The sequence below is a fragment of the Tupaia chinensis genome, unplaced genomic scaffold (genome assembly GCF_000334495.1).
Source record: "Tupaia chinensis unplaced genomic scaffold, TupChi_1.0 Scaffold000479_1, whole genome shotgun sequence".
Classification (NCBI taxonomy): domain Eukaryota; kingdom Metazoa; phylum Chordata; class Mammalia; order Scandentia; family Tupaiidae; genus Tupaia; species Tupaia belangeri.
Window position 1 is genome coordinate 641,124 of NW_006159991.1, and position 26,366 is coordinate 667,489.

Sequence of the window (26,366 nt, forward strand, 5' to 3'; positions counted from 1 at the left end):
CATTTTAAAAAACAAAAAAAAAATGGTGATTTATTTTCTCACAGTATTGAAGGCTGGAAGTCCAAAATCAAGGTATTAGAAGGGTTGGTTTCTGGTGAAGCATTTCTTCCAGTTTGCAGATGGCCACCTTCTTAGGTCCTCACATGGCATTTTGTCTGTGTGTGCACTTCTTCATGGAAAAGTGTGACAGTTGTCTTGAGGAAAAGCAGGGTGTGAATGATGAGATTGGAGATAATAGAAATGGATATGATTATATGCACACACTATATATATATATATATACACACACATAAATACATATATATGTATGTATATATGTATATATATGTGTGTGTATATATGTATATTGAGTGTATATTTTCCAAATAACCAATGTATAATGTTTCAAGATTACATGTGGTTAAATGATCTGATCAAAGTTAATGTAATACCAACACATTTTAATGTAACGGAGTATAAAAAGTTTGTTGATAACCATTTCAGATTCCACATCATGGCTAATATTTAAGAAAGGGATACTTTGAAGTTTTTATATAGAATATCTATAGTTATCTTTAAAAATATTTACATCTGTGCAAGACCAGATTGTTTTATATACATTAACCAAAACAACACACCAGAACAGATTAAATGTAGAAGAGGATAGGAAAATCAGCCAACTTCCATTTATCCACACACCAAAGAGACTTGCAAAAATCTATCTTCTCAGGCCAGCCAGGTGGTATGGTGGTTAAGGTGGCTGGATCCTACATGGCTGATGGCACAGTTCGTGTCCTGGACCTGACAGCCTGAGAAACATGCTGGATGCATGTGCATTTGTGTCCAAAATCCCAAGAGGAGAATGGAGAAGGGATTGTATGTAGCCATCCCCTTAGGGGATGCTCTCTCACTTTCTCTTTTTCTCCAGTGAGTACACATAACCTATAGATAGATTTATTATTATTTTTAAAGCAAGAAATAGATAAATACTTATTTTTTAATGTTAAGGTATAATATAGTAAATGTTAATAAATGTAACCTACATAAACAAAAATTATTTGGAATCCTTAATAATTTGTAAGCAAATAAAGGGATTCTAAAATCAAGAACTTTGAGATTACTGACATAAATTAATCAAAACCATGTGAACAGAGACCTTATTATTTTTAAAGCAAGAAATAGATAAATACTTATTTTTTAATGTTAAGGTATAATATAGTAAATGTTAATAAATGTAACCTACATAAACAAAAATTATTTGGAATCCTTAATAATTTGTAAGCAAATAAAGGGATTCTAAAATCAAGAACTTTGAGATTACTGACATAAATTAATCAAAACCATGTGAACAGAGACCTATGTAGGGTTTTAAGTTGCATATAGCAGAAACCCTTCTGGCCAGCCAGGTTAAGCAGAAAATATAGTTCCCCAAAGCTAGATTTCTCCTCCAGCATCTTTGTGAAAAATGGATTCTATATGTTCGTTTAGAGCCCCCTTCCAAATCAAAGTCTCCTGAGGTTATTTCCCGTGAGTGAAGAGCACTCACTCAGAGTTCACGGCTGGAGTTACAAGTGGGGCTGGGAAACTGAGTTCTGATGGCCACCATGGGGAGTTGGGAACTCCATGCATGGAATTTCCCAAACATAAGAAGTTTCTGCAAAAGACTCTGGAGACAAATGTCTCCTAGGATAACAATTAATATTCTTTTTTTTTTTTCCCAAAAAGCTTTATTGATTTATTTCTTTCATGAGCAAGAGAGATGGAGAAAGGAATAGAAAGCCATAGAGTTAGGCACCCTCAATAGGGTCCCTACCCTGTGACCTACCTTCAGTCACACCCAGGTTCTTGGATCATGGGCATGTGCACACCCGCTGTGTTTAGGGAGCTCTGCGGGCATGAACCTACAAACCTTTCATGTGAGTCAGCCTTACTGAGCATTGCATCACTGCTGTGCCTCTGTCTAACTCCCAAATTCTCTTTTTTCTCAGGTCAGAACCAAGGCTGAGATCAGAGTTGTAGGTGAAAGAGCCATCCTTCAGTTAGTCTAACATCGGATTCCACTTCTGAACCAATACTTAGAACTCAGAAATTCTTTAAACTTCAAGATGTTTTTACCATGATTTGTCTCACAGAGGTCTCAGAGATTCCAGTGAGAAGGAAGAAGGGAGGCATATTAAAAATTAAAAAAAAAATTTTATAGTAACAGAAGTAAACATGTTCATTAGGGAAAATTCAAAAGCTCTGGAAAAGTACAAAATTGAAAATAATCCTCTATTATACCATCGTGCAAAATGATAAACACAGTTAACATTTTGATGTTTCCCTCTGATATTTTTAATGTTTTTTCAAACAAAAACAGGATCATGCTATAATGCTACATTTTAAAAATTTTGCTAGATGATGCATGTGCTCTCTGGAGAGAGACAGAGAGAGAGAGAGAGAAGGAAAAAAGCACACCCCATGGGGAATGGTCATGCTGCAAGTCCGTCTCTCCTATCTCTCTTTTTAGGATTTTGAACACACACACACATGTGCCTAGCATGTTTTTCAAGCTGCTAGGTCTGAGACTTGAGCCGCAGGGTTGGCCATATGGGATCCAGCCACCTTAACTACCATGACACTGGCTGGCCTGGTACATGCTATCTTTATCCTTAGAAACTTACATATGAGGATCATCATTGCATGCAATAAACATTAATGTTTATTATTTAACATTTGACATTTAAGGATTATATAGTATTCCACTGATTGCAAGAAAATATTTTTTAAATGATGATACATTGCTCTAAAAATAAATCTCATAATACCTAGCCCTCTGACCTTACCTTAAACTAAAGACATCAAGGTTAGTTTTGACTACATTCCTGTTTTTATAGAGTTGATCCCTTCTTTATTATAGCCACAGGACCTAGCACATGGTAGACAATCGAGAAACACTTGATAAGTGAAAAAGTGACCTACTTTCAACATGAAAAATGTATTGGTTCAACTCAAGAGTCAAGTTTCAGAGTCTCAAAATATGAAAGATCATGTGAAAAGAGGGAAAGGATTTTTTTTTCTAAAAAGTTGTCCTAACTAGTCATCATCAGACATCCAACTGATTTGGAAGAAATATCCTGAGATGGGATAGTTGATTGTGATTATCTGTGTATATTCTGGAAGATACAAAACTGGAATATGCAGAGAATCTTAATAGAGTCAGAAAACTGAGAAATATTAGCAGTATAAAAGAGCCATTATAAACTCCTGATTTAATGCAAGTGAAATATAGCATTGCTGTTAATAAGGACTGAAAAGGAGGGGATTGCGACCACTGAAGACCCTCTCCCCAGACTTCACCCTCCTGCTCTCCAGTCTAGCCAGGAGCCAGGATAAGCCAATCAGCAGCCACCTATATTTGAGTTCTGAGGGGCCCCATTCAGGGATTGTGACCACCAAAGTCCCTCCTGCTCCCCAGTTTAGCCAGGAGCCAGGAAAAAAATCATATAATCCATCAGATGACCAGAAACCACTGCAGAGACACAAGAAATACGAGAAACCAAGGAAATATCTCTGCTCTAATGGAAAAGAATAACTCCTCTTCCTCCACAAAGAATATAAGGGAATGCACAGAAATGTCAGATAAAGAACTTAAAATATTCATAGAGACAAGCTAACAGAGATGCAAGAGAATAGAGACAATAAACTCCAGAAGATGTAAGAGAAAAGAGACACCAAGTCCCAGGAGGTGAGGAAGTTCTTGCACCGTCTGAAAGAGGAGATACACATCATAAAAAAGAATCAAACAGAATTGTTAGAGACGGAGGCTGTAATGTAGGAAATCAAAAGCTGCATTGAAAATAACAAAAGCAGATTAGATCATGCAGAAGATCAAATCTCAGATGTAGAAGAACCTCTGACCTAGAGAAATTCACCAAAAAGACTGAGAAAATAACCCCGAAAAAGTGAGAATAACATACAAGCAATACTAGATACTATTAAACGATCAAACATCCTGTTCATTGGTATCTCAGAAGGTGAAGAAACTAATAAGGGCATTCATTGATAATCTATTCCATGAAATCCTGGAAGAAAATGTTCCAAACCTAGAGAGGCATTCAAATATTTAGACCCAAGAAATACAAAAGACCCCACATAGAATCAGCCCAAGAAGACTTTCCCCAAGGCACATCATAGCCAGATTGACTGAAACCACATTCAGAGACAAGATGCTAAAATTGGCAAGAGAGAAACATCAAGTTACTTTCAAAGGATATCCCATAAGGCTAATGTCGGACCTCTCATCAGAAACAAAGAAAGACTGGGAAAAAAATATTCAAAGTGTTAAGTGAAAAAGAATTTCAACCGAGAATACTGTACCCAGCAAGATTACCTTTTATATGGGAAAAAAAGACAAAAACATTCTCAGATAAACAAAACCTGAAAGAATATACCAACACCAGACCAGCTCTCTAAGAAGTGCTAAAGGGAGTGCTATACCAGGAAAACTAAAGTTGGCCACATAGAAAATGAGAGTACAAGAAACAACCAAGAGAGTGGCCAGCCTAATGATAGGGACAAGTCCAGAGTTGAATGTCAACTTCCAGAGTTTAAATAGAAAGATCCGACCACAGTAACACTGCATATTCAATAGAAGAGATATTAATTATGTGAGTCTGAACTAGTGAAATATTTTTTTTCTTTAGAATAAAACATCACTGATTTTCTTTGATGCTTTGATTTCCATATTTAAGAATTTTTGTCTTCTCTTGAACAGTTGATACCTACTATTTGAACTAAATCCTAACCTTTTTCCTGGCTGTAAGTTTTAAGCAAATATTTCTCCTAACTTTTTTTTTTTTTTTTGGGGGTTTTTCTTATGTGCCAGAAAGACAGAGAGAGACAGAGAGACAGAAAGCAAGAAATCACCCCCTGGGGGAATGACCACGCTGCAGTCCCTTCTCCTCCATTCTCCTCTTGGGATCTTGGGCATGCACACACATGCACCCGGCATGAGTTTAAGTGACCGGGTCCGGGACTCAAACCGTGGTCAACTACATGGGAGTCCAGCAACATAGCCATTACACTAACTGCTGGTCCCTCTCTTAACATTTTTAATTTTGATCTATTAAAACCAAATTTTTTATTTTAAAATAACATTTAAAAATATCTATGAATACCTATTTAATGACTGCAGTAAGCTATATAGCCCCAGCGAGGTGCTACTTTAAAGTATGTTCACTTTACTCATTGAGGTTTACACCTAAAGTCAGATGTGCATTCATAAGTCAGCTGTGCTTGCTATTAAAAGTCTTTAAATTAATTAAGATCTTTATTGAATCAATAAAATGTGGGAAAAAGTAAGGAATGAAAAGCATGCTTTGTTTACTCTTATAGCTGGAGAGGGAGAGGAAGATAGAGAAGGAGGAAGAAAAGATGAGCAGGTAAAAATAATGTACTATCTTAATTTATAGCGAAAAGTGGTTAAACTTTGGCATCTAATAACCAAAAGACCCTACTCACTGTAAGTCTGAAAAGACTTTCACTGCTCATTTGTTGTGTACCAAGAAGTCAAGCATCATGAGGGCAGGTACTGCTCTATCTTAGTTGTCACCATGCCCCTGGTGCCTGCAGGAATACTTACCACATGGCAGGCACTCAATAAATATGAAGCAGTGATGAAGGAGCCTTCCTTGTCCGCTTACATACTCCGGTCACTGTGCATTCTTTGAAAGCCCTAATACTTTCATAAACACGTGCCTTTGCATAGGAACCACTCAATTCAGCACAACCAATAGTAACTAAGCTCTCACCAACTATACTCAACGTGGGAGATACATGGACAAACAGACATAGAACCTGCCTTGAACAACTCTTGACAGATCAGTCTATTACGCCAGTGCTTCTCAGACTTTAAAGTGCTATGAATCCCCTGGAAATCTTCTTAAAATGCAGATTTGCTTCAGTAGACCCAGGTGAAGGCCTTGAGATTCTGCATTTCTTCCTTTGTTTTTGTTTTTGTTTTTTGTTCTTGTTTTTTTTGTTGTTGTTTGTTTTTTTGAGAGGGAGATTTTTGCTACAGGGAGCATGTGCTTGCCAGAGAGGCAGAGAGACACAGAGAGAGATAAAAGGAGAAATCATCCCCCAGGGGGATGGTCACATCACAATCTCTTCTACTTCATTCTCTTCTTGGTATGCACACACACACCTGGTGTGAGTTTTAAGCTGCTATGTCCAGGACTTGAACTGCAGTTGACTACATGGGTGTCCAGCAATGTAACCATTACACTATCTCTTGGTCCCCCAGATTCTGCATTTCTAACAAGTTTCCAAGTGATGCTGATATTGTTGGTCTAAGTACTTTCAGAAACAAAGGATTCTAGCACTTCTGATTGTCATGTGGCAACTGGAAAGATAGCTCTGTCAACGAACTGCTTCAACCTGATTCCCTTACCATGTATAGACTTAGCTCTGGTCTTGTTATTGTAAAAGGTGTTTGAGGCCCAGAGCACACACCTTCCAACACAGGTGACCTGAGCAAGTCAGGATTTCCTTACGGTTCTGCTGAGGTGTAGAAGAGATGTAATATACATTCTGGGTGCTGGTAGGAGGTGAGTCATTTATATACCTTGCACCAGTAATTGAGTCAGGGTCTCTTTCTTTTCCACCACTGGAAACAGTTGAGCACATTCTCATTGTCACATCTAGTCAAGATATTTCATGAATCTGCAGAGTAATCATTTAAAATTTAAGTTCTTTCTCACTAAAAAGTGTTGATAAAGGATGTGAAACTTAGCAAAATGAAAAACGAAAAGACTTTTTTCTCCACATCACAAATGTGCTTCCTCAGCAACTAACCACTTTCAAATGGTCTGTCACACTGCGTAATTAAATCAGTCTCAACGGCGAGTCACTGCAGGAGCCGTTAGATAGCTTTAATGGAACATAAGGGCTGAAGAAGAAAGAATTTCTTGATTAGTAAATTTCTCTTACATTAGGCTAAATACCCCACACTAATGAATAGAAATGAAGAGAAATAAACTCTCGCCTTAGATCCAGAAAAGGACATTTTCAGAGCACTAACTAGAGTGTTCTCTGCCCACAAGGAGTTTACAGTCTTATGGAGACTGAAAGATCAAGCCACTAAAGAGAGTTCACCAGTGGTATTTCAGTGCACCTCCAAACAATATGATACCAGTTGGTTATAAAAACAGTCATTTCATGGTGATGTATTTAATAAAACTTTTCATGTTCTCTTTCTTAACACTCACCTTAGCCACCCAACAATATGAGTTCTTATCTCTTAGAACTGTTCTCCCTCCAACCTTTAAATTCAGATACAGTTCCTCAACTACAAGGGTACTTCAAAAAGTCCATGGAGAAAATGGAATTAAAGTATGCGCTCATTTTGCTGTGGAAAAGTTGAAATCCATGCATAGATTTTTCATAATATACATTTCCATGAACTTTTTGAATAGCCCTTATATTCTTATTATCCTTTACTTTTTCTGTACCCCACTCTCATTAGGCATCACTGGGACCTCCTGTCTTTTCAGATTAGCATAGTGATCCAGAACACATAGGGACAGACTCTGGAGCCTGACTGTCTAGGCTTGAGTGACCATTGGCAAGTCGCCTAAGGTATGCTTCAGTTTCCTCGTCTGAAAACTGGGCTTCCTTATACTACTATTTCATTAGGTTGTTGTGAGGAGTAAATAAATTCAATAATGAATGTACAGCACTTAGAACAGTAGCTGACTCCTAGCACCACGCAGGTGTTTGCAGACGTTTCAATCCCTGCTCCTTATTCTCACACTTCATTTCCTGCTGTACAGCTCCCCTTAGCTTCAGATCGATGGCAGTCTCTCAGTCATGGCTGCTTTCATAATGTACAGCCATGGAGACCCCTAGGGTCAGTCTTCTCTGCTCTCACTGCCAGGATGTCTAATGTTATTAGAGAAAGAGGAACCCTTCTCGGTGTGTCCATCAAGGCGCATTGTGATCCCTGTTCTTGGACTCTTTCCAGTACACAGAGATGATCTGCCAAGTCTTTTGAACCTTCGTGCCATGGCTGTAGCTGCCTGCCTAAGAGGGAATAACTGACCCAATTTAAGCATGTCACTATTTCTTCTAGGAATTTGAAATTTTGAATGGAAGCCTTGACTTGAGCCTTGCTAAAGGCAGGACTTTGAAAGAGGATCCCATGATGCTGTGGCCCCCTAGGACTGCCTTGCAGTTCTTCACTTCTCTTTGGCTTCTCTTCAAATACCTCCATATTTTCCCAATAAATCCTTCCTATCTCCTATGCTAATCAGGGTGTGTTCTTCCCTTTCACAAACCAAAGGAACCTCAACTGAGGCTGCCAAAAAAAAAAAAAAAAAAAAAACAATTACAATGAGGTCTTCCACAAAGTGATTCCATTTCATTTCAGATAGTCCATCATTACACCTCAGCACTTACTCATCTTTTCTTTATTCCCTGGGAAATTTGTTACAGCATAGCAATTTAAAACTTTCTCACTTATGATTCCCTTGACCCTCCTTTACTTTCTCTTCAGTGTAGTGGTTCTCAACCCCGACTGCACACTGGAAGCACCTCCAGGGAGCCTGAAAAATACTGATGCCTGGGTCTCAGTGGGTCCTAATGGGCTGGAGAGAGGCCTGGGTTATTCAGGTGTGTATCTAGAGCTGAGAACCACTCCTAGTCAGACCAAGACTATTCTGCACAGGCTCTTTGAGCTTTCCTCTTCTCATCTATATCCAACAGGTTTACTTTCTCTAATCCTTTTTCCCTTCCATCTGTTTAAGAGGATGGTGCGTACTTGCTTGAGGGTTTAATAGGATGATGTGTACCTGCTCTGGTCAAAACTAAGGTCTCCACTAATAAAGGTGGTCAATCCCAAACCTGTTTTCAAATACCCCTTTCCTTCCTGCTTCTAGTAGAAGTCGGTGGTCTCTCTCTCTTCCTGTTTCTCCAGTTACACTCTTCAGAGAAGCAGTCTATAGTTTAAAGTTTCCATTAGGTGCTAAACCAAATTAGGAAAAATGAAAAATGTCTTTATCCTCCTGGGTATCACATGACAATTAGTGCAATGAAGAGTTTTTAATAAGTAGAATATGTGCAATAATAATTATAGCAAACACACAAGGGGAATTGAAAAAATCCATGGAAAAGTTGAATTAAAGTACAAGTTCATTCTGGTGCAAGAAATTTGAAATCCATGCATAATTTTATTTCAGTAATACACATTTTCCATGAACTTTTTGAAGACCCCACTCTTAAGCGAAGGCTTACTACATTCCAGGCACATCCCATGAGCTGGAATGTATATATTCACGTGTATCTTATCTGATTCTCACAACTACCTTATGAGATAGGAGCTATTATTTTCACTTCACAGATGAAGAAACTGGGGTACAGCAAGGCTAAGGATGTGGCGGAGCTGTGAGTCAAGGAGAGAAGTAATAAAAAGTAATAACAGGGCATTGGATTTTATTTAAGAAACATATACATACAGCTTTTGTTTCAACTTAAATAGTTCTCTACATATGGTTAACTCTGTGTTTGATTTTTTAAATGGCAATATGACAGAATTTTTAATTAAAACAAAATCAAACAGCTGCTGTCCCTAACCTACAATCACTTATTTCTGGAGTGATAGTTATTTTTTTTAATGAGAGAGAGAATGTGGGAGAGTAATTGACAGCATTTTATAGTCTGTGTGAAAGCCAACAATTGTCTAATCTAGCCATGTCGTATGTTAATATTGATTAAATTCAATACTGAGATTTTTTCAGCAAATGAAAAAAAATTCAATCTGTTTGTATCAGCCTAAAGAGAGCATTTATGGAATTCTTGCTGTTTGTAATTGACTGCTGTTAGAGCAGATCCTGTGTAATGCAGTTGCCCTCTGTGATTATTTTCTGCCTTCCGTAATAAATTACCAGTTACAGTAGTGCTCACTAGGAGCACTGTTTGCCATGCCTGTCTGCATGAGGGTCAGCAGAATCCCCAGATGAGCACCAGGAGGGCCGAGATGGGGCCTCTGCACGCCCACCATCATAACCAGCTCACCCAAGTGACAAACAAGCCCAAACAACTACCTTGGCTACAAAAAGAAATGGACTGCTGCTCAATTAAGCAGAAATGAGACTGTCACTCACTGAGGCAAAGACTGAGAATTGCCTTATCTAGTCCTCAATACCAATTTGGGGTTTTGGAAGTTATTTTACAGTTGTAATTAGAAAGGGAAATGAAGTCTGCTTTTGTGTTGTTACCAGGTGCTCTCCCTTCCATTATAACCTTGTAAATAGCCCCCCAGAGCAAACACACTGGCTAGTCTGCTAACCGGTTTTATTACACAAATACAGGATTGAAATAAATGCTATTCAATTGAAGCAGCATCTTAAAGACTGGGGAGGTGGCTGGTTGTCCTCCTGTAAACCTTTCAGCAAACTATCTTTATTAAGTCAACAAAATCCTTTTAAGGCAAGAAAACTACATTCTCTCTCTTTTTTAAAAGTTTGCCAATGGGCACATGTGCTTACTGGAGAGAGACAGAGAGAGGGAAAGGGAGAAAAAACCCTCCATGAGAAATGGCCAGGCTCTCTCTTTTCTCCTCTATTTTCTCCTCCTCCTCCATTTTGGGATTTGGAGCACATATGTGCACACACACAGCCTGTTTCTCAAGCTGCAGGGTCCTGAACTCCAACCATGCAGTTGGCCATGTGGAATCCACCTGCCATAACCCAAGAAAACCAAAGTCTGATCAAGACTTTTTATTTTAAAATAAGGTTTCATGCAATAGGATAAATATATTGCCCATATTGCTAATCTCTTCTGTGGACTTGTTTCTAGTCCCACACAATCACCGGAGACAAATGTAAGCACATGATAAGCCCTAGGTCCTACGCTGGTATGGAGAGAGCCAAACTTCTCTTGGACTCTGTTTCAAACCTACGAAGGTCAGACCTCAGGGTACAACCTTTATGTTCCACTTTCCCTTCTATTATATGGAGTTCTCTTACCCAAATCATTTGTAAAAAAGGGCTATTGAGAGAAATGCTTTCGAAGCAGACCAAAGCAGAGTCATGGTTTTCTAGAACATTGGAAGAGACTAGAGCAGTCATCCTGTGTAGTTCTCCTTTTGACAGTGAAGGAGAGTGAGGGTCAGGAAGGTAGGGTGACTGTCCAAGGCCACACAGTCACTTTGTTGCAGGGCCGGAGAGGGAAGTAGGTCTCTGAGACACAGGCGAAGACCCTTTCCAGGAAAACCTTAATGCTGAGCAGAATCTGGTGCTAAAATCGCAACTGCTTCCTTAAATTTGACATATAGGGTGCTGCACATCATTTACCACCTCTGTCTCAGGAAAAGCATTAGCTGATGGTCAAATAATCAGGCCGTTCCATCTTGAAATAGGCACCATTGCTGTGTCTATATGAAAGAGGGCACCAAAGATATGACATTTATTAAGCATGTGCCATCTGTCAGGTGCTGCCCTTAGCAGTAAACTTGCAGATGGGATTCTCATCCCCCAAATGAAGGAGAGTGGGATCCTTTCATACCCCTCTACTTAAAAAGCTTCCTCTAAAGCTCAGACATAACAATGTAACTAACCAGTGAATCTGTGTCTCCCAAGTATTTCAGAAACTCTACACCTCTGGTGGCCTGAGTAGGAAACTCCTTGCAAAGAGTTGGGCTGGTGTGCTAAGAGCTAACCTTCTGACCCATGTAATAAACAAATAGTAAAGTTGTCTTTTGCTAGTTGGTACAAAACTCCCTCTTGCTGCCCTAAAAACCATTTGGAATTGGTCCAACTTGCATATCTGTTGAATGTCTAAGAAATAGACTAAGAGGTCAGCAGAGAAAACAAGCTATCTTCAAATAGCCTTCTAAATGGACAATGAGAAGGAAGCAGCAAGAGAGGGAAAGTCAGTTCATCAAGACCACAGAACCAGAAAAGTCTGGAGTCACCAGTGGAGGGAGCCCATGACAATTAGGATTTGTAAAATGGAGAGTTTCAGAAAACCCAAGTCAATGGGATTGAATTATATTGGGCAGTGCTTCTTAAACTTTAAAGTACACTTTAATTACCTGGGGATACTATTAAATGCAGATTCCAACCCAGTCAATCTATTGGGTTGGTGGGAAAACGCATCATGACTTTCCCAACAACCTAATAGGATGGGACCTGAGATTTGTGCATGTCTAGCAGACTCCCAGGTAATGCTTATGATGGTGACCTTTAAACCACACTTATTAGGATATTTAATACTCCACATGACTGACCAGACAACTATAGGGGCAGGCTTCAGGATTCCTTGATCCAGAGACTCAGTCTCATCTTCTAGAACCCAGTTCCCTTCCACTTCCCTGTATTGTTGGCTATAGTTTTGATTGCCCCTGAAGGAAGCTTTGTCATGTGCTCATATAATAGCTTCATTACTTTAATAAAAAAATTATTTATCTATTAAATTCCATTTGTTGCTATTATTATCTTTTAATTTGACCAGAGAGATACAGAGAGAGAGAAAAGGAAAGTGAGAAAGCAAACCATCAGTTTTGAGACCCTAACCATGGTGGGCCATGTGAGAGTCTAGTGTCCCAACCACCATGCCACCTGCTGGCCCCACAGCTTCATCTTAATCTAGGTTTCTTGCCCCTTTATTCTCAGCTAGTAAGTGAGAGAATGCCCAATAAAGTTCTGAAAATTTGCCCTGATTAGACCACTTGGGTCACATGCCCACCCGTGAGCCAGTTATGGTCAGAAAACTTGATATATGAAAGTTTCTTAAGACCAACTCCTTGAGTTAACAAGGGAGGAGGTTTCTCTAAAGCACAAGTGCTTCAATGGCAAGAGGTGGCTCCCAGATAGAAACACTGGGCACTGTAAGTAAGGACATGAAAAATGGAAACTGACAGCCAATTAACGGAGCCTCTGGTTATGAAGGCTGAAGGGTGTGGACTCTATATTCTCTGTCAGTCTTGAGTCCTTCACTCTATATTTGCAAGATCCATACTGAGGACTTTATGCCCACAAAGGGTCTACCAATGTCAACCTTTCCCCCCCACACATATAATGGTAAACTACTCAGTAAAGGAGGGGAGACAAACATAGGGTTATTTGTATTTCATGAATAAGGTCTCCTTTTCAGTCTCCTACCTCTATATTATGGACCTCCTTTTTTGCCCGTATTTTTCCTGTACTCCTACAAGGTCCAAATATTTTTGCTGGGAAGCTCAGTAAAATATACATACCCTATGTTTCACCTTCCAAGACAATAAGTAGGAGACCTGATAAATTATTTGATACCATGTATGCACATGGGCGAAATATGTTGCTTTTCCCAGAGGGATCATGCTTACATTTTAGTACATTAGTTTCCTCTGGAGTCTCAGCATCTCAAGCCAAATGACTGAGCCCAATGACAAGATTTCAGACATCAGGGCTGGCTCCTGTGGGAAGACATTGTAGGGCAAAGGAGTTTTGGAGCCCTTTAATCCACAGCATGTTTACAGTCAAGTATGAACACACAAAGAGAATGGTAGCCCAAGACTGAAGAGAAAATGAATTTCCAGGTTAGTCTACTCCCCAAAGGGGAACTTTCTGTAACTGCAGGGATACATGTGCACGTGTGCACAAATACACGCATACCATAATAATAAATAACATGTCGTTATCAGCTCCTTCCTGGCCCTCCCAGGACTTGTAACTTCCTGTTCAGTAGTGTCTTGTCTTCTTCTCTGCTATAAGCTCTACAAGGGCAGATACCATCTGGTCTTCTTGACTTGGTATTTCTAGTATTTAGCATACAACCCAATGCATTATAAATATCTAACACTGGTGACAAATGGACGAATGAAAAAGAAACAAAAAAAAACCATGTTGCTTATGCCTCTGTTTGGAACTTATTTCATTCTTCTTTGCTGCCATTTTTGTTTCTCTCCACCATATTGCAAGTTCTTAAAGATAGAACTTTCATGGTACCAAGCATGGCACAGTGTAGGTATTAAATAAAGTGTGGCAAGAGGTACTGAAGAGATTAGAACACTCATGAGCCCCACCAAGATTCTTGCAAAGAATCTTAATATGGACACTCCACAATAATCATCACTAACAAAACATTCAATGATTCTCTCAAATTTGTTTTGAAACTGAAAGGTAGATATCACTAGAAAGAATGATCATGTCCAGCCATCAGAAAATGTACTCTAAGGGGCCAGCAGATGGCGTGGTGGTTAAGGGTGCTGGGCTCCCATATGGCCAACCGTGGTTTGAGTCCTGGACCTGGTGGCTTTCTCTCTCTCTCTCTCTCTCCCCTCTCTCCTCCCTTTGTCTCTCTCTGGTCAAATTAAAATGGACAAATAAATAAATAAAGTTAAAATAATTTTTTTAAAAAAGAAAATGTACTCTAAAAGGAAAACCAATAACAGGATCATGGATTGAGAACTATATAATTAAATCTAAACATGCACTTCTCCAAATTTACAACACTCTTCTCAGAAAAGGAAGGAGAGGAAGGAAAGCAGAGAGAGAATGAAGGAATAAAGGAGGGAGGGAGATTGCTGGGTGAGGTGAATACTTTGGCTACTGAACAATGGTGCTAAATACTAAGTTCTTTTCTCCTTCTGCATAGGGCATTATAAGATAAAATTAAAAGAGTATTTTGGGGGTTACATCTGTACATTCCATGAAATCTCCACTTGGGAATAAACAAATAGTTAGCCACATCGGGTGGGAAACAGCAAGGCCTTATGAAGGCCAGAGCACCATTACTAAGAGTTTCTGTGTAGTCACTTTTATCAGTCCTGCCAGGATCATCTTGATTTGCACCCAGAATGACCCTGTACAATCTTTGTTCTCCCAGTAACCTAGGACTTTTCTTCTTTCCTCTAAACTGTCAGAAAAAATAATCAGCTTTCCATTTTAATATGTACTAAGTTTTACTTCACACTAGTTTAAATCATTGGGTAGGGGACCAATAGGAAAAGAAATTCAAGGCCAGCTGGTGGCGTGGTGATTAAGGTGGCTGCATCCCACATGGTTAACTGCTCAGTTCGAGTCCCGACCTGGTGACTTGAAAAACATGCCAGATGCATGTGCATGTATACTGAAAATCTCAAGAGAAGAATTGAGAAGGGATTGCAGGGCAGCCGTCTCTCCTGGAGGCTGTTTCTCAGCTCACCCTTACCCCATTTCTCACTAGCAAGCTGTGTATGCACACAGCCCATAGCAAATTTTAAAAGAAGGAAGAAAATTGGTTCAGGTATAAGTTGAGATGGGAAAACTTTTCCCAGAATTCGCTTCCACCGTAAATTGTGAAAGGTGCTATTTTGCTCAGAAAACTGCTGGAGATAATTTTTAGTTCTTATACCTGGCTGGGAAGTAAAAAGTTAAGAATGAGGAAGATAGTTTTAGTGTTCTTTCCTTGAACTGGGCAGTATTATGTTGGAAAAATGATAAGAGATCACATGATTTTGTATTGCTCCCATGTGAGCCTTCAGCTTCTGCCCTGGAGATAAGAAAGGAAACCTGGAGAGGTGGGACTAAAGGAAATGTCCTTTCTCAACCCAAGAAGCTCCGGGTCAGTCTCCATTGTGAAGGAAGCTGTGAGGATGGGAACTTTACCTTCAGGGAGTGCTTAGAACTTTCTAGCTATGGATACAACTTTACACACATAAAGAGCCAAGTTTAACTCTTTATCAAAAACTAAAAGGAAAAAAAAAGAAAATGTTTAAATTTAGGATTTAAGACATGGTCACCAGATTGTTCCTAGATGCATAAATTCTTGCTTTCATATAGCCACATTCTAAAGCAACACTTAGTAAGGGAAGGGAACTACATGAGAGGGTCAGAGACTTGGGCTCTGGTGCCCTTTCTGCTGTTTTTCTGCTGTGTGCCTTCTGGAGTTTTTCTTAACCCAGTGAGGTAACTAAGTAATCCTGCCTTTAGTACTGAAAGTCTCATGTCCCTAGAAGTCTCACAGTTTCAGACAAGTCAGTGTGGTTGACCACCCATACTGGGTTTCCCTTTATTTGTTGGTAAAATAAGGGAATTGAATTAGATTATTTAGGCCCCCTTTTGCTCCAGAAAAGAAAAAATAAAAGATTTCCTTAGGATGTTCCATTATTTTGTTTATTTACATATACTGGGACTTTTTTTTTTTTCAAACCAAATAATTTGAGGCAGTTTATAAGAATGAGTACTATACAAATATAGCTAGCTAGCTAGATTGATTGATTTAAAAACCAGGGTCTGAAAAAACACCAACAAGAGAAAAACAAGACCAGCAACAGAGATATAACTAAAGGCTACTTGGCTTAATAATTATTACAATTGAGTGACGAATCTGACTCCGAGCTTCCTGACACTCAAAGCAAAAAAAGAAAACCTAATTATATTATGATTCATTGTCCATGAGGAGAAGTATTAATTTCTCAAGGGAATAAAATATTTTGGGAGGATTTGGTCTGAAAGAAATTTTACATATGCATTTTTATACAGGGGACATTGCATTGTCAGAAATACCACACTTAATCGTAACAGTAAATGCAATAATACTCTTACATGGCTGTTGATCAAGTATGGTTCAATGGAAGCAGAGGATCTTTTACCAGAACAAACTCAGTAGAAATGATCCTAGAGCCTGCCAAAACAATATGGTTCAAGATCTTATTTTTGGCTTAACAAACAAAAAGCCCTACAGAATCTAGAACACTTAGTACATTAATGACCATTAAAAAATCTACAAAGCATTATCTTTTGGCAAGATTTTTTCTTGATATTGTAAAAGGATTGCAAAGCAGGGAAGAAAAGCTTAAAGCTGGCTCTTGGGCCCAGCAGCAGTGGTGTGGTGCTCTGCAGTGCTGGAGCCATACAGAACATGAAGGACTGGTACTGGGTCAGCCTGTGTATACTGGGCACATTGTCCTGCTGGGAGATGATCACTGTGTGAAACCATGTTGAGAGAGAGAGAGAAAGTGTGTGTGAGAGAGAGAGTGTGTGTGTGTGTCTTATGAAATAAATAAACAAACTTTAAAAAATGGACCTCAGGGGCCAACAGATGGTATGGTAGTTAAGGTGTTGGATTCCCACAAAGCCAACCGCTACTCAAGTCCTCAATCTGAGGACTTGCTGAAGCAATGGTTTGCTTTCTTATGTTCTCTCTCTTTCTCTCTCATGACTGCACATGTCCTACAGAAAAAATTTTAAAATAATAATAAGTAAAATTAAATTAAAAAAATTCTTTTTGAAAAGAGGACCTCAAATAGTCACTTTAAGTGTCTGTTGACTTTTGCAGAAGGCTACACACCTGGATCTTTTCCTTATGCACCCAAAGTGTCTCATTCCCAACTTCCACATTGCAGATCTTACTTCTCTCAGATGAATGTTTTCTTTCCTCTTTTCAACAGGTGAAATAGAATTTTAGCCCATAATATATAGATACCTCTTCATATTAGTATTCAAAACTATCATGAAACCTCCGATTCAGAATTTGATTTGAGTCTTATCTTTACGTAATGTCAATTGAGAACTCTAAGCATGAATTCAAGTCTCCACTTTGAACTACAGAAGGAATTTTAAGGCCTAGAAGGAGCTAGAGTATAGTAGATCAAAGTATAGGAGTCATTGAAAATGAAAACATTTTCCTCCACATACTCATGGCCCCCACAATTCCTTGGGAAATGTGGGTGGGGGCTTTTAGAGGAGAACTTTCTTCCTTTTTTTATGGCAAATACCAAGGGCTATAAGGTTTTATTTGTTATATCTATGACATAGAGGTAAAGGCTGGAGAAAACAGGAAATAGATACAGGTGAAGGTAAATGAACATTTTACAGAAGCAGGATTCTTTTGAAAATTAACTTTTAGTTTTTGTTTTGTTTTTATTATTATTTTAAAAGCTTCCAATTAAAATCCAAATAGCAAAAAAGGTAAAATAATAATAATAATAATAATATTACTTTTTCCTCTACACCTACTTTCCAGAGGAGAGAGGCAAGATGTGCCTCTTGCATACATATCTAGAAATGTTCTATTGAGTCATATTCTTTTTTTTTTGAGAGGTTTTTGCCAGACAGACAGAGAGAGACATAGAGACAGAAAGCGAGAAATCACCCCCCAGGGGGGATGGTCACGCCGCAATCCCTTCTCCTCCATTCTCCTCTCGGGATCTTGGGCACACACGCACATGCGCCCGGCGTGAGTTTTAAGTCACCGGGTCCGGGACACGAACCGCGGTCAACTACGTGGGAGTCCAGCGACATAGCCATTACACTAGCTGCTGGTTCCCTATTGAGCCATATTCTGATCAAGAATCTGGAAGTTGGCTATAAAACACCACTATATTTTTCTTCAAAAAAATGAATACTAGATATTAAATATAAAAGTCATGATTTTTTTTTTTTTTTTTGGTCATAGGCCCTATGTGCTTACCAGAGAGAGATAGTGAGAGGGAACATAAGAAACACCCCCAGGGGTATTGCCACACTACAATCGCTTCTCCTCCGTTCTCCTCCTTGGATTTTGGGCATGCGTGCACATGTGCACAGAGTGATTTTCAAGCTGCCAGGTTCAGGACTCAAACCATGTTCAGTCATAAGGGAGTCCAGCACCTTACCATAATACCACCTGCTGGTCCCAAAGTCTTAATTGCATCTCAAGTCAAAGTTTGCTTATCATTTTTCAGTGCTTTTCAAAACCAAAACCCTTACTTATAAAACATAAGCTATCTAGGGACCAGCAGTTAGCATAATGGCTATGTCGCTGGACTCCCACGTAGTCGACCGCGGTTCGCGTCCTGAACCCGGTGGCTTAAACTCATGCCAGGCGCGTGTGCATGCGTGCCCAAGATCCCAAGAGGAGAATGGAGGAGAAGGGATTGCAGCATGGCCATCCCCTCTGGGGAGGGGGGGTGATTTCTCACTTTCTATCTCTCTGGCTCTCTCTCTGCCTGTCTGGCGAGCGCATGTGCCCTATAGCAAAAACCTCTCAAAAACAAAAAACAAAAAACAAAAAACATAAGCTATCTATAATAACATAAGTATCCTGGCATGACAACAGGCAAAATATCACAGAAAACAAACAGACAAAACAAACAAACAAACAAAAGCATGTCTTGTGTAGTTGACTAGCAAACAAGCAATCACAAAGATTCACTAGGGATTCTGTTAAATTCAGAAATCTATATTATTATAATCTATAGAAATTTAGGTATTCTAGGATCAAATACAAAATGTCTCAACATGAGATGACGTATCTATTAGATTCAGATTCTTTGATGGTGAGAGTCTTTGGACCAGTAGATGGCGTTATAATTATGTCACTGGACTGAAGATTGAGTCCTGGGTCCCGCAGCTTCAGCTCACGCTGGGCATGTGTGCGTGCATGCCCAAAATCCCAAGAGGAGAAGAGAGGAGAAGGGATTGTGGTGTGTGCATATACAATAAAACACAACTAGGCCCAGCCTCTGTGGCATAGTTGGTAGGATATTGAACTGTAGAGCTGGAAGCCACATGCTGACTGTGGTTCAAGTCCCCAGCTCAATCAGCCTGAAAACATGCTGGACACATGCATGCCTGTCCAGGATCCTGGTGGGCTGGAGGATGGAAAGGAGGGGACCAAAGAGTGACTGAACCCTGTGAAAGGTTCTCTCTCTCTTTCATATGCTCTATCATGAATAAAAAAAATAAAAAATAAAAAAAAACAGCCAGAAACTATCAGGGTCATGTCTTTGCATTTCAATTTTTTTTCCCCATAAAATGTAAAGAATTTTCCTCATGGAGCTTACATAAACTCATGGACTGTGAAAAAAATTTTTAAAGTGAAAACACTAATTGTATTAGTATTTATTGTTGCATAACAACAATAAATTATCACAAAATATAGTGATTTATAGTAGTCCTTTACTATCTCATAAAGTTTCTATGGGTCAGGAATTCAGATAGACCAGCGGAAATGTCTTTTTCCTGCTCCTTAATGCTGACAGCTTTAGTTAGAAGACTTGAAGTCTGAAAATTGGAAGCATCTGGTTACTCTTCACTCATATGTCTGATGATTGTGTCAGAACTCCCACACATGGCTTCTCATGTGGCCTAGGGTTCCCCAAAACATGGTAGCTACATTCTCAGGACAAGTGTCTTGAGAGGGAAGGCAAGGTAGACGCTACAACCCTTTTATGACTGAGCCTCAGAAGTCACACCACATCACTTCCACTGTTCTCTGTTAGGGCATTCACACCAAGATTTGAAGGGGAGGCACGTAGACCCCCATCTTTTAGTGGAGGTATCAGTCACATTGTTGAAAGAGCATGTGGGTTGGGATAACTGTTTAGATGTTTCCATTTGAAAAATATACTCTGCCACACTGTCCAAGGGATTAAGGGTTATTGTTAGTGGTAACATTAATGCTGAGAAGGTTCACTAGGCATGATTATTGACATCCCTCTTGTCAGATTCCGGGCTAGCCCTGTGCAAAATCAGTGAAATATGTAAGACCTGTCTTCAAAGATGTACCCCTTCCTATAACCTTCTACTTTAATCTTTTCATTGTTTTTCTTCCTCTCTCCCAAGGGCTCATCTTTCCATAATGCCTCCTAGATACCCAGGGTCCAAACTTTTCTATGCCATTTCCTGTACAAGCTTTCCTGGCCATCCTGGTTTACCAAGGCTACAAGAGATCTCCTTTCAGCTTCAGTTGCTAAAGTGAAAATGACTTACTAGCCATTTCACAGAATGAACTCATTTCTACAGTGTTGGGGCTTTCTGAAAGCAATGTCACATTTCAATGCATATTTTGGGGTACTGGCGAAGCCAATAACTCTCTTCATAGTTTATACTGTAAAATCATTTGCTCCTTTCTTCAGAAGGGCAAACATGTGTCCTTGGTATACACCAGAATGTTAACTCTTGTTACCTGTGGAATTATGAGTGACTTTTATTTTATTCTTTTATATTTTCAATCTTTTATAAGTTTTCTACAAAGAATGTGTATTGATTTTGTAATTTGGAAACAAAGCTATTTTTTAACAGCTTTATTGAAATATAATTCACATACCATACAATTCATCCATTTAAAGTGTACAATTCAATGGCGTTTTAGTGTATTTACAGATTTGAGCATTCATCACAACAATCAACTTTAGAATATCTTTATTATCCCTAAAAGAAGTCCCATACTCCTTGGCTGTCACCCCCAATTCCTCAGTCCCAATTTTTGTCTCTATTGGGTTTGCCTATTCTGCACCTTCCATATAAATGGAATCATATAATATGTGGTATTTTGTGACTGATTTCTTTCACATAGTGTAATGTTTTTCAAGGCTCATACAATTTATAGCATGTAACAGTACTTTTTTTTAATTGCTGAGTAATATTCCATTGTATGTAAATATCACATCATATTTTTCCATTCGTATGAGGGATGTTGAGGCTCATACTGACAGACCCCAAAATATGGTGCTTGAGCATATAATGAAAACTTGTTGTGCAGGGGCCATGCTAATCTTCTCTGTATCATTCCAATTTTAGTATATGTGCTGCCGAAGCAAGCACTTTGAAAAGACCTCAGATGCAAAGTCTCTCTGCCCTTCCATCCTCCTCTCTTCCCCAACCTCTTCTCCCTTGAAACAAGTCATAGAAATCAGAAATCAGAAATCCTCTTTCCCAAGGCAGGTCATAGAACTTAGAACTCCTCTCCCCCAAAGCAAGCCATAAAACCTAGAAAGATCACTTTCTCCCTTCTGCCTTGAAAATCCTCATTCCAAAGAGATTCTTCCCAAACCTGAGAGGAAAGAATGATACATAGAGAAGTCAAGAAGAACCAAAGACAGGCTTTACTGGGTTTCTCCCTCAGCCTCCCTACTCCATTTTTGTCCAGTCACATTTCATGTCATTCACATGTCCATTCTTCACTGAATCTAAGCATAAAAATAGTTTCCCCAGGATCTTTGGGTTTTCACTTTTGGAGGCTCCCATGTCACACAAAATCCTAATTAACTCACTAAGTTTTTCTCTTGTTAACCTGCCTTTTATCATTGGAGTGTTGGCCATGACCCTTAAGTTAGAGAAGCAAACGTAATATACCTCTTTTCCCCTACAGGAACATTTAAGTTGTCTCTATTATTTTGGCTATTATGAATAGTGCTGTCCTAAGCATTCACTTATAATTCTGTGAGTGACACACATTTTCATTTCTTTTGGTGTATACCTAACAGTGGACTTGTTTGATCATATGGTAACACTGTTTAGCCATCCAAGGAACTGCCAGAATGTTTTTCCAAAGTGGACACACTATTTTACAGTTACACCAGCTGTATGTAACTATTCTAATTTCTCTATATCCTTACCAACATTATTATCTGTCTTTGATTCTAGCTATCCTGCTGGGTATATCATTGTGGTTTCGATTTGTATTTCCCCAATGGCTAATGATGTTGAACATCTTTTCATGTGCTTGTTGGCCATTTATATATCTTCTTAGGAGAAATGTTCATTGCCAATTTTTTTTTGAGGGGGAGAGAGGGTTTTGCTATAGGGTGCCAGAAACACACAGAGAGACAGAGATAGAAAGCGAAAAATCACCCCCTAGGGGGATGGCCATGCCACAATTCCTTCTCCTCCATTCTCTTCTTGAGATCTTGGGCACACATGCACATGTCCCCAGCGTGAGTTTAAGCTGCCAGGTCTGGACTCAAACCACAGTTGACTACATGGGAGTCCAGTGACGTAACCATTACACCATCTGCTGGTCCCCATTGCCAATTTTTTAATTGGCTTGTATCTTAATTATAGAATTATAATAGATTTTTATATATTTTAAATACTAATCCCTCATAAGATATATGATTTGCCAATTTTTTCTCCCATTCTGTGGATTGTCTTTAACCTTTTTTGACAGTGTCTTTTTTTTTTTTTTTTTTTTTTTAAAGAAAGAGATACTTGTGCTCACTGGAGAGACAGAGAGAGAGAAACAGAGACAGAAAGCAAGAAATCATCCCCCAACGGGAATGGCCATACCACAATCCCTTATCCTCTATTCTCCTCTTGGGATTTTGGGCACACATGTATACCTGCCCAGCGTGAGTTTTAAGCTGCCAGGTCTGGGACTCAAACTGCAGCTGATTATCTGGGAGTCCAGCAACACAGCCATTATGCCATCTGTTGGTCCCTGATGGTGCCTTTGAAGCATAAAGTTTTTAAGTTTTTTTTTTTTTTTTTTTTTTTTGGAGGGGTTTTTTCTTTTTTTTTTTTTTTTGAGGGGTTTTTGCTATAGGGCGCGTGTGCTCGCCAGACAGACAGAGAGAGAGAGAAATCACCCCCTCAGGGAGGATGGCCATGGCGCAATCCCTTCTCCTCCATTCTTCTCTTGGGATCTTGGGCACGTATGCACATGTGCACGGCGTGAGTTTAAGCCACCGGGTCCGGGACTTGAACCACGGTCGACTACGTGGGAGTCCAGCAACATAGCCATTATGCCAACTACTGGTCCCAAAGTTTTTAATTTTTAGTAAGTCTGGTTTAATCTATATTTTCTTTTGTTACTTGCGTCTTGGTGTCATATACAAGAAACCATTGCCTAATAAAAGTCTCAAAGATTTACCCCTTTGTTGCTAAGAGTTTTATAGATTTAGCCCCTATATTTAGGTCTTTGATTCACTCCATTCTGAGTTAATTTTCATATGTGCCATGAGGTCCAACCTCATATTTTTGCATGTAAATATCCAAGACCTAGCACTATTTGTTGAAGAGACTGTTCTTTTCCTTACGGAAGCATTTTGACACCCTTGTTAAAAATCAATTTAACATAAATGCAAGTGATTATTTTTGGCTTCTCAATTTTATTCACTGATTTTTATGTCTATTTTTATGAGAATACCTCATAGTCTTGATTACTGTAGCTTTTTTTTACTTGGTAAGTGTTTTATAGTTTTCAGAGTATAAAAGTTTTGCACCTCTTTGTTAAATTTACTCCTAAGTATTTTATTCCTTTTTTTTTTTTTTTTAAGTTTTTGCTATGGAGCATGTGCACTCACCAGAGAAAGTGAGAAATTATGCCCTGTGGGGGATAGCCATGCCGCAATCCCTTTCCCTCCATTCCCCTCTTGGGATATACATGCACACATGCCAGCATGATTTTTTAAACCTCCAGGTCTCATATTTGAAAAGCACAGCTGGCCATATGGGATCCAGTCCCTTAACCTCCATGCCATTCTTTTAACTGCTATTATAAATGAAATTGTTTCCTTAACATCATTTTTGTTTGTTCAGTACTACACCACAGAAATACAATAGATTTTTTTGAGTCTTGATCGTGTATTCTGCAACCTTGCTGAATTTATTTAGAACTTCCAATGGTCTTTCAGTGGGTTTAAGATTTTCTACATACCAGATTATTCACCTGCAGATAGAAATAGTTTTACTTGTTCATCTACAATCTTCATAGTTTTATTTCAATTTCTTGCCAAATTGCCTTAGCTAGATCCTCCAGTACAATACTGAATAGAAGTGGTGTAAGTAGACATTCTCATCGTCCTGTCTTATTCCTGATCTTAGGGAAGAAATATTCAATCTTTCACCATTAAGTATGACATTAACTGTGTTGTTCTTTTTAAAAATAGATATCTTTTCAAGTTGAGGAAGACCCCTTTTATTCCTAGTTCTTTGAGTATTTTTATCACAAAGTTGTGTTGATTTTGTCAAGTGTTTTTTCTGTACCTATTGAGATGAACATGTGGTTTTCATCCTTGTTAATGTGGTGTATTACCCTATTTGATTTTTTGGATGTTAATCCAACCTTGCATTCCTGGAATAAATCCCTTTTGAACATAGCATACGATCATATTTCTGTATTACTAATATTTTGTCAAAGACTTTTGTGTCTATATTCAAACACATATCATTCTGTAGTTTTTCTTTCCTTGTGAGGTCTTCGTCTGATTTTGGAATCAGAGTAATACTGGCCTCATAAAGTAAATTGGAAAGTTTTCCCTTTCCTTTTAGTACTATTATTTTTTGAAAAGTTTATGAAGAATTGGTATTAATTATACTGTATAAATGTTTGGTAGAATTCATCAGTGAAGCCATTTGGTCCTGTAGTTTTCATTGTGAGAAGTTCTTTGGTTACTAATTAAATTTCTGCTTTTTCTAGTTTCATTCAGACTGTTAAATTTTTCTTCTTGTGTAAGTTTTGGTAGTTTTTGTCTTTCTAGGAATTTTCCCCTTCCATCTAAGTTATCTAGTTTATTAGCATCCCTTTGAAGTTACTTTGACAGAATGAAAGGTATTCTCTTAAAATATTTTAAATTTCTAGATGGTCAGTAGCGTTGTCCCTTTTTAATTTGTGATTCTAGTAATTTGAATTTTCTCTCTTTTTTCTTTTTTTTTTTCCAGCATGATTTTCCTTTATTTTTAAAAAATCTATAAAACCTCATAATGTTTTTATTATTACAAATTCTGTTATGCCTGTAAAGGTAGTTTACCATCCACATTCAGAAAAGTAATTAACGTAATAGCTCAACATGAATAGATATAGCTTGAGCACAAAGCATATAATTTTATGTTGCACTATGTTACCTATTACTTTATAATTGTCATTAATGTAGTATGGATGATTTAGTTATTATGTTTTTATTTTAATTTATTTTTTAAATTCAATTTAATTTATTGTAATCTTTTTTTATATTACATTGAATCCACATATCTTTATAGTGTATTACATTTCTTTTTCCAGCACAACTACCATGCATATCAGTCAAGACAAAGACATTACCATCCATATCATCATCATTATCAAATAGATTTTCATCATTTTATTATTATTATTATTTCTTTTTATTTTTTTCAGTATAGCCAAAGTTGTCACTTTTACTAAGCCAATACTGGTTTCATTGATTTACTCTATTGTTTTTCTCTTCTCTTTTTCATTAATTTCTGTTCTGATTCACATTATTGCCTTTATTCTGCTTGCCAATAAAACGTTTTTGACTTATTGAAAAAAAGAGAAAGATATTTATCCACAATATACTCTTGATGACCATTTGGGTTTTTTGTTTTGTTTTGTTTTGTTTTTATTGAGACTAGAAGCTATTATGTATAAAGTTGTACAAACATTCTATTTATATGAATATTTTAATTTATCTTGGGTAAATATCTCAGAGAAAACTAGGAATGGGGGAGATGTATGTTTAACTTTACTAAAAACTGTCAAACAGTTTTCCAAAGTAATTATGCCACTGAATAGTTCAACCAGCAATCTGTGAAAATCACCATACCCTCCAAACATTCAGTATTGTCACTTTTTACTGTTAGTCTTATGGTGGGAGTATAGTGGTATCTTATGGTGGGAGTATAGTGCTATCTTATGGTGGGAGTATAGTGCTATCTTATGGTGGGAGTATAGTGGTATCTTAT

The 26,366-nt window shown here is 38.3% G+C and overlaps 1 non-coding gene and 1 pseudogene across 1 annotated transcript; both read right to left on the minus strand.

Annotated features, from left to right (window-relative positions):
• LOC114009192 (transforming acidic coiled-coil-containing protein 2-like) overlaps positions 1–26,366 on the minus strand; it is a 98,798-nt pseudogene that overhangs the window by 66,649 nt on the left and 5,783 nt on the right.
• On the minus strand, positions 21,405–21,509 carry LOC114009195 (U6 spliceosomal RNA). Its single transcript, XR_003550647.1, has one exon. It is a non-coding gene; the product is annotated as a U6 spliceosomal RNA (small nuclear RNA).